This window comes from Colobus angolensis, unplaced genomic scaffold (assembly GCF_000951035.1).
Source record: "Colobus angolensis palliatus isolate OR3802 unplaced genomic scaffold, Cang.pa_1.0 Scaffold126, whole genome shotgun sequence".
NCBI classification, from domain to species: Eukaryota; Metazoa; Chordata; class Mammalia; order Primates; family Cercopithecidae; genus Colobus; species Colobus angolensis.
This window is the reverse complement of record NW_012113808.1, coordinates 1073973-1082997: the sequence shown is the minus strand read 5'-3', so window position 1 is coordinate 1082997 and position 9025 is coordinate 1073973. Positions and strand designations below refer to the sequence as shown.

At 46.9% G+C, this 9025-nt stretch overlaps 1 long non-coding RNA gene across 1 annotated transcript; it reads left to right on the top strand.

Moving 5' to 3' along the window:
• Window positions 1-3715: 3715 nt before the first annotated feature.
• LOC105505477 lies at window positions 3716-7912 on the top strand. The gene is made up of 3 exons (XR_001000752.1): window positions 3716-4024; window positions 4176-4436; window positions 7689-7912. It is a non-coding gene; the product is annotated as an uncharacterized LOC105505477 (long non-coding RNA).
• The last annotated feature ends 1113 nt before the right edge of the window (window positions 7913-9025 follow it).

Sequence of the window (9025 nt, the reverse complement as noted above, 5' to 3'; positions counted from 1 at the left end):
TAAAATAGTGCGGGATTGCTGTAGTACTAAGAACCTGTCTCAGTCCCTTTGGGACATGGTTTCATAGACTGGGTGACTTCAGCAACAAATATGTATTTCTTACAATTCTGGAGGCTGGAGGTCTGACATTAGCATGCCAGCGTGATCAGATTCTGGTAAGAGCCCTCTTCTGGGTTGCAGACTGCCAGCTTCTTGTTATATCCTCCTATGGTGGGAAAAGGGATACAGCAAGCTCTCTCATGACTCCTGTAGGGCACAAATCCCTTTCCTAAAGACTCCATTCTCATAACCTCATCTAGTCATAATTACTTTCTTCAGGCTTCACCTCCTAATACCATCACATTGGTATTAGGTAGGGTTTCAACATCAGAATTTTGAGGGGACACAAGCGTTTAGTCTGTAACATCTTCTCAGGTAAGAATTTGCATGGAGACCGCCTAAATTATCTTTCTTTGTGAATGTGGTTTAGCCAGTAGACTCTCTCTGTTCACAAAATGAAGAGGCTAACACGTGGTCCCTGACCCATGGAAATGCTTTCAAACCTTGCAGTGGTCCAAAGAGCATTCCTTTAATCGTCAGCATTTCACTGAGGCATTTGCTACTTTATGTTAAGCAGTATGGGGGGAGATGAAAAGGGTGTGGGAACAGCGCTATTTCCGTGATCAGAGTCCCACACAAGATCGGCCCTCCAGGGCTTTGAGCACACTCTACCGGCTCTGTGTAAGCAACCTCAGGTTTTCATAAGTGCTCTGGTTTCATGTTTGTCTCCTCCAAAACTCATGTTGAAATCAAATCCTCAGTGTGGCAGTATTGAGAGGTGAAGCCCTTAACAACTGATTGGGTTATGAAGTCTCTGCTCTCATGAATGGATTAATCCATTCATGGACCAACACTGGGTTAATGGATTAATGGGTTATTATGGAAGTGGGACTGGTTGGTTTTTTGTTTTTTGTGTTTTTTTTTTTGGGGGGGGTTGTTTTGTTTTGTTTTGTTTTTTTGAGACAAGAGTCTCGCTCTGTCACCCAGGCTGGAGTGCAGTGGCACGATCTCGGCTCACTGCAACCTCCGCCTCCTGTGTTCAAGCGATCCTCCTGCTTCAGCCTCTCAAGTAGCTGGGGCTGCCACTATGCCCAGCTAATTTTTTGTGTTTTTAGTACAGACAGAGTTTCACGGTGTTAGCCAGGATGGTCTCGATCTCCTGATCTCGTGATGCACCCACCTTGGGCTCCCAAAGTCTTGGGATTACAGGCGTGAGGCACTGCGCCCAGCCAACTGGTGGTTTTATAAGAAGAGCAGAAAAATATGAACAATCATGCTCAGCCCTTCACCATGGGATGCCCTGCACCATCTGGAGACTCTGCAGAGAGCCCCCACCAGCAAGAAAGACCTCTCCAGATGCAGCCACTCAAACTTGGACTTGTCAGCCTCCATAATTGCAAGAAATGAGTTCCTTTTCTTTTTCTTTTTGTATAAATTCAGGGGGTACAAGTGCAGTTTTGTTACATGGATATATCGCCTAGTGATGACCATTCCCTGAAAAATGTACATTGTACCCATTAAGGAATTTCTCAGCACTTACCCCCTCCCACCTTTTTTTTTCTTTATAAATTATCTAGTTTCAAGTGTACTGTTTTAACCAGAAAATGGACTAAGACAACATGGTATTCGTTCCTGGAATGCTTTTCTTAGCAATTAGGGAGGCCAGATATGGTGGCTCACGCTTGTAATACCAGCACTTTGGGAGGCCAGAGCAGGTGGATCACTTGAACCCAGGAGTTTGAGACCAGTCTGGGAAGCATGACAAAACCCCGTCTCTACAAAAAATATAAAAATTAGCCAGGTGTGGTAGCATGCACCTGTAGTCCCAGCTACTTGGGAGGCTGAGGTGGGAGGATCACTTGAACCCAGGGAGGTCAAGGCTGCTGTGAGCCAAAATCACACCACTGCACTCCAGCCTGAGTGACAGAGCTGTCCCCACCGCCTCCCCCACTCATAAAAAAGAGAAAGAATTAGGGAGACATAGTAACAAGTGCTTTAACTGAGTCAAACTGCCTCTGGTGTCCTGAGCTGTGGAGTTCTTCCTTGTGTAGTGCCATTTCAGTTATTTTCCTCAGAAATGTTCTTGAGTGACCACTAGAATGCAAACTTTACAATAAGGAGAACCTTATCTGTCTTGTTTACTGTTGTAAACAGTAATGCCTTATTCATAGTGAAGGAATTATGAATTATGAAGGAATGAATAAGTATTCCATAATTGGCATCATTAATTCCCTCTCTACAGAAAACTGAGGCATCAACGGAAGAGACTCATCTGAGCTTGTCCACAACCCCCCGCTCACCTCATAGTTTGGGGCAGAATTGAGATCACGGAACAGGGGTTCCTTTGTCTTTTGTTAAATCTGTAACATTGGATTGATGTGTCTAAGGTTAACCATTGGATATAATAATAATGATATTAAAAACTGACCCTAACGGCACGATGTATTAAAGTTTCCAAGTCACTCGTTTGGAAGTCAAGTCAAACATAGCACTAAGTTTTCAGTGTAACAATCAAATACCCAAATTGATGGCCAACATTCCCATTACATGTCTGACATCTTGGCTAACAGTCATGGCCCTGGAACTCTTCTCCCTAGAATAGTCCCATTTAAAAAAACTATTAATCCCAGAGCTTTGAAAGGCCAAGGCAGGAGTATGGCTTGAGGCCAGGAGTTTGAGGCCTGCCGGGACAACATAGTGAGACCCCATCTCTACAAAAATAAAATAAAATAATTAGCCAGGTATGGTGGCACACACCTGTACTCCTAGCTACTCGGGAGACTGAGGCAGGAAGATTGCCTGAGCCCATGAGTTTGAGGCTACAGTGAGCTATGATCATGTCATTGCACTCTAGCGTGGGTGACAAAGCAAGACCCTGTCTCTAAAAAACAAACAAAAAAAATGTATTGAGAGAGAGAGACAGCAAGGCCGGCTGGTCTCGAGGAAGAGAAATAAACCTCTACAAGAAAACTGTCACACCCTGTTTGAGCCCAACCTGTTCACCCTCAAAGACAGAATGACGGTGTTCCCCTTCTGTCTGCATTCCTGGCTGTTCACAGAGCACAACAACAGGAAAATGCTGTCTGTTCTACTCATGTCTTTCTGGTGTCTTCCAGTAGAAATTCACTTTATTGTTTAAAATAATTAATTATATATTTGTTTCTTTGGCATTTGCTTACCATATTCTCATGTTTTATCTTATCTCCCTGCTTAGAAAAGTGAAATTGACATTATTGAGCATCTCCTCTGCAACAGGCACTGTGAAATCACATTAGTCAGATGTCGTCCATTAGTCAGACATTTTTCTATTAGATGTTTTGTCTATGTTTTAATGAGAACCTGCTATCAAAGAACTAACTTCTGTTTTCTTTCCCAGCTTGGCTTAAAGGAGTACTTTAGGACTAGGAACAACAGGATGAAAACAGCAGCTAAAGTAGAACACACTGACAGAGACGTTCATATCCTCGAGCTGTGCTTCCGAAGCTCAAGCATGGCAGAGTGGCCTTGTTAAATCAGAGTTCAGGGCGCCACCCTAAAAGTTTCTGATTCAGTAGGTCCCCAGCAGGGACCAAGAACCTTTTTTTTTCTTTTTCTTTTTAATAGAGTCAGGGTCTTGCTATGTTGCCCACATGGGTCTCAAACTCATGCGATCCTCCCACCTCCACCTCCCAAAGCACTGGAATTCCAGGCATAAGCCACCGTGCCTGGTCAAGAACTTTTGTTTTTAACAAGTTTCCAAATGATGCTGGTCTACTGGTCCCGAGACCACACTCTGAAATTGGTGGGATAGGAGGCTGGGATCTTTATCCATTGACTCAACTCCCTTTCCCTATGGCTGAAAGTTGCCCTGGGGTCTTCCCTGAGAGGGCTGGAGACTGACAAGATTCAAATGTTTTGGTGGAAAGGCCCAAGACAGGGAAGTGGGGTGTGCTTGAAGTGGGGCACTGCCATCACCCACCTACCCACCACAGAGGTAGGCTCAAAGGTAAGGTGTGGCTCACGAAAATCTTCTGCTAAGTACCTGTCTGTGCCTCCATTTCTTCCTCTTTAAGATGGGGGTAACTATACCAGTGTTCTAGGGTAACATGTCACCACCCTTGAATACAGCGTTGCTCCCTGTCATGACTCACGGACAGGTTACCAGACCGGAGCCTCCAGCAATCCAGGAGCACAAACAAGGACGCCTTAAAACACAACTTGTGTCCAGGGTACCCTTCGCTGCCTCATAGGAAATCAGAATGGCCTGGTGGACAACTGTTCATAAGGACAAGAGCCAGCGTCACTGCCTTTGAGTCCCAGCCTACTCAAATCCATTTTCTGCACTGCACCACCTCATCATATCCCAGATATTGTTAGTGTCATGTCATTTCATGACTCAGGAGCTGCGGGTGACTTTGGTAAGAGTGGAGCAGTCACTGTCTCATCCTTCAACTCCTCCCCTCACCTCTGTGCAGCCAACATCCAGGGAGCCTGCCTCTTGCTGTCCTTTTCAAAGCTTTCTGGGTCTCTCTTCTGTGTCTTTGATCAGGTCTTTCATGCTGCCCAGAACACTGTCTCTTTCTCCCGTGCCAGTGACATCCATTACTTTCTTCAAGGTCTGACTCAAAACTCAGCACTCGGCTGGGCATAGTGGCTCACACCTGTAATCCCAGCACTTTGAGAGGCCGAGGCGGGCAGATCACGAGGTCAGGAGATCGAGACCATCCTGGCTAACACAGTGAAACCCCTTCTCTACTAAAAATACAAAAAATTAGCCAGGCGTGGTGGGGGATGCCTGTAGTCCCAGCTACTCGGAAGGCTGAGGCAGGAGAATGGCGTGAACCTGGGAGGCAGAGCCGAGATCGCGCCACTGCACTCCAGCCTGGGCAACAGAGCGAGACTCTGTCTCAAAAAAAAAAAAAAAAAACTCAGCACTCTTGGGAAATTTCCCCTCCAGGGAGACAGGGTCACACAAGGCACAGAGAACCTTCATGGGAGGCAGAAGCCCTAGGTTTGTTTATGTCCTGGTTCAGACACTTTGCAGCCTCATAGATGACATTAAATAAGCACCTTAGCCTGTTATCTTACTTTGGGCTACCCTAAAAGCGGAGACTATGATATGGACTTGGATATGTGTAGTTAATTTGGGAAGTGAGCCAGGGAAGCCGGAATGAGGGATGGGAAGTAGGAAAAATCAAACAATTATGTGTCAGTGAGCCCACTGCCCCTGTGGGCTACTGGAGATCAGTCACATGGGGCACTCCCTGTGAACCGTGTTACAAGCCCCTCAGAATTGCCCCCCCCAAAGAACGGGAGGCTGGGATCTTTATCTGTTGACTCAACTCCTATTCCCCATGGTTGAAGGTTGCCCTCGCACACCCCTGGAGGCTGACGAGACCCAAAGGCTTTGGAGAAAGGCCCTGAGACAGTGAAGTGATGTGTGTTGGAGGTGGAGCGCCGTCATCACTCGCCTGCCCACCGCAGAGGTGGCCGAAGGGGTGATGTATGGCTCACAAAAATCTGCTAAATACCTGTCTGGGCCTCAGTTTCTTCCTCTTTAAGATGGGGTAACTATCCACGTTCTAGGGTAGCGTCAAATGACAGAGGTGACATATGCGAAGACCCCTCCCTCAGCACACACCAGCCACCCCAGCCTCCCTGACTCTGTGTCCACTCGACACTTACAACTGTTGTATTTGTCATGTCTGCCTGCATGTATGGTCCCTCAGTGCATGTACGGTCCCTCAGTGCATGTACGGTCCCTCAGTGCATGTACGGTCCCTCAGGTCCCTATGGCTATTTCAGGTCTTTTACCTTAGCTGAAGATAAGGGCAGGGTTCTTTTTCTGTCACCCATCCCAAAGTGCCTGCTACACAGCTGAATGCCAAGTATGCCCTTGGTACAAATGGGTGTCCAGTGAACTTGCTGTCTCAAAACAGTCATCTGTGAGCCTGTCCTCCTCCATAGAGATGTCCTGCAAGGCCATGGAGAAGCCACAGGCAGCGCCCTAGCCTGCTTCTTACAGCTGAGAGACCAGCTCCAACATCGCGTGAGCCCATTGCCAAACTGCTGGTGAAGTGCCGTGCGCTGTGGCAAACACATAGCAGCCTGGGGAGGGAAATCTTCTGACGCCTTGAGCCCTGGCAGGGCAATGGGCAGTAGATCAAGCTGGCCTGCCCTGCGTGGGCCTTCAGCAGGGATGCAGGCGAGGCTCCCAGAGGACGATGACTCATGCCTGCATCTGTGGCTGGTTATTCCAGATGCTGCCCTGCAATGGGACTGTTCTCTGCTCCCCCGACCCCCGGCACCGGTACAGCATGGGAATGCGTGAGAGTGAGCTTTGGTTTCTTTAGGGGAGTCACTGCGTAACTGGAGAGCAGTGTTCATGGGCAAGACAACGGAGGGCCGGCGCAAGTAAAGGAAGACGAGATGATGTTCCAAACTGCTCTGGGCATAAAGTGTGCTTTGAATATTTTGGGCTATTTTTCCAACTGTAGGGAGAGTTTTCCCTGAGACACTGATTTGTCACCAAGGCAAGTGACGCTGGGTCTGGGGTACTTTCTGCACCTACAGCCTGGAACAGAATTGTCTTCTCTGGGCAAAACCACGTGACTCACATGAGACTCAAAACTGGACCCTTCTTTCTGTCTATACCATACTTATCAAAGACAACAGGCTTAACTGCTCTGTGAAAAATACTAAACAACTTCTCAGAAACAATAAACATCTTCTACCTACCTGAATGTTTACATTTAGACAGGCCTTTAAGATTATTAGCCTCTATAAAAATATACAGGCATACCTCAGAGATAATTCAAGTTCAGTTCCAGATCACTGCAATAAAGCAGATATCACAATAAAGCAAGTCACACAAATGTTGTGGTTCCCCAGAGCTTATCAAAGCTGTGTTTGCACTATACTGTAGCCTCTTAAGTGTGCAATGATATTATGTCTTTAAAAAAAGGACATACATTATTTTAAAAAGACCTTATTGACAAAAAATGCTGACAGAGACACAAAGCGAGCATATGCTGTTGGGAAAATGGCACCGATAGACTCATTCGATACAGGGTTGCCGTGAATCTTCAATTTGTAAAAAACATAGTATCTGTGAAGCACAATAAAGTGAAATGCAATAAGACAAGGTATACCTGTAAATAACTCTAGAATCAGTTATTTACTCTTTTTTCCCTTCACCTGGAATTCCTACCTGGTTATCTCCAACTACAGTAATCCTGTCCTTAAGACCTGGCTCAAATGCCCCCTCCTCCAGGAAGTCCTCATGATCACCTCCGCCCAAAAGAGCTCTTCCAGAGGGAGGGCAGGCACAAAAGAGACAGTTTGTCTCCTTTATAGTTTGACCTCACATAAATTTTGGTGTTCTGGAAAGAATAATGCCAACATTTCCACATTATACATGTGGAAATGGCTTTAAACTCATATAAATCTTTGGTTTAATAACCGTGTATAAATGCAGCTAGAGAGAGAGGGAGGATGAGGGAGATTTAAAAATAAGAGGCCAACGGAGAGGAGGCTATTAAACTATGTGGCAATGATTTATTGATTGAGAAGTAAAGGGAATTCCTCTCTTCTTCTAAATGATCGGTTTCCAACTTCTAAACACTCCCAGATGTGGAATGCATGTTTCTTCCTTCCATTCCTCTCTGCAGGCTGCTCTGACATTTGTTAAATGGGCTCCTGGGTCCTGGTTTGCAAATGTCGCCACTTTGAGATCCGTAGATGGTCATCCCTGGCTCCCTTGGGGAGTGTCCTGGGATCCACCAGCTCCATCTGCTCGACGAGAGACTTGAGTTTGTTCTGTTACCTCTTTCATCATTAGCCAAAGCTCTGGGACTTGGTTAAAACTTTAGGCAGTTAAAAAGACTGACTTATGGAGATAGTAGTATTTTCATTATATTATCCGCTTGAATTTATGTTCTTGAATGCCATTAACCTGAAATATATCAAAATACCAAGATGTTATGAAGAATGGGAACAAATACAGAAAAGTGAAAACAGCTGTCTGTGAAGTTTCTGCAAGATGAGAAGTAAGGGAGGACAGCCTTCCCTCTCAGGTGGCTCCCCACCTTTGGGTCCATGAAAACCACTGGCCAGAGCCTCAGGGGAGCCTTCAGTTAATCCTTTTTAAATGAATGAGAAGTGGATGGAGGAGGGCATCTTGCCTACAAGTCGGCCCCCAAATGTCATGTTGTATTAATAATTCAGTTCATGGCTTCATACTGCAGGTCTACTCAAGGAAAAAGTTATGTCATGCTTGCAATGGTCTTAAAGTATGCCATCCTTTTCTTTCCTCTTCCACTGCCACTAGCATACTCCAGGTCTAATTGTCTATCTGGTGTGCCTGGTCTTCCCAACTCCAGGTTACTCCCTCTCCAATCACCCTGCACCCCTCTGCTGGCCTCCCCGTCCTCAATCACCCTGCCCCCCCTCTGCCAGCCTCCCCTTCCTCAATCACCCTGCCTTTCTCCCCTACCAGCTGGCCTTCCCCTCTCCAATCACCCTGCCCCACCCCCCGCCAGCCTCCCCCTCCTCAATCACCCTGCCCTCCCCACACTGGCCTCCCCCTCCTCAGTCACCCTACCCCCCCCGCTGGCCTCCCCCTCCTCAATCAGTCTGCCCCCTCTGCCAGCCTCCCCCTCCTCAGTCACCCTGCCCCCCTCTGCCAGCCTCCCCCTCCTCAATCACCCTGCATCCCTCGGCAGGCCTCCTCCTCTACAATCACCCTGTGCCCCTCTGCTGACCTCCTCCTCTTTCACAGACCCTCCGGTTGGGTGTCTCTGTTTTTGTTATTACTTTAGATAGCAGCTCTTTCTGGCCTTCACCAGCTGTCACCAGTGACAGCACATCACCAAAGCCCTGGGTACAAACCATCCTCATTGTGACCTTTGTGCTTTGGTTTGCATCAGACCATTTGGTTAGAAAGCTGCTCTTCCTCAGGCCCGCCTGTCCAAGTTCTACCAATTTCTGAAGAATGGATTAAATGCCA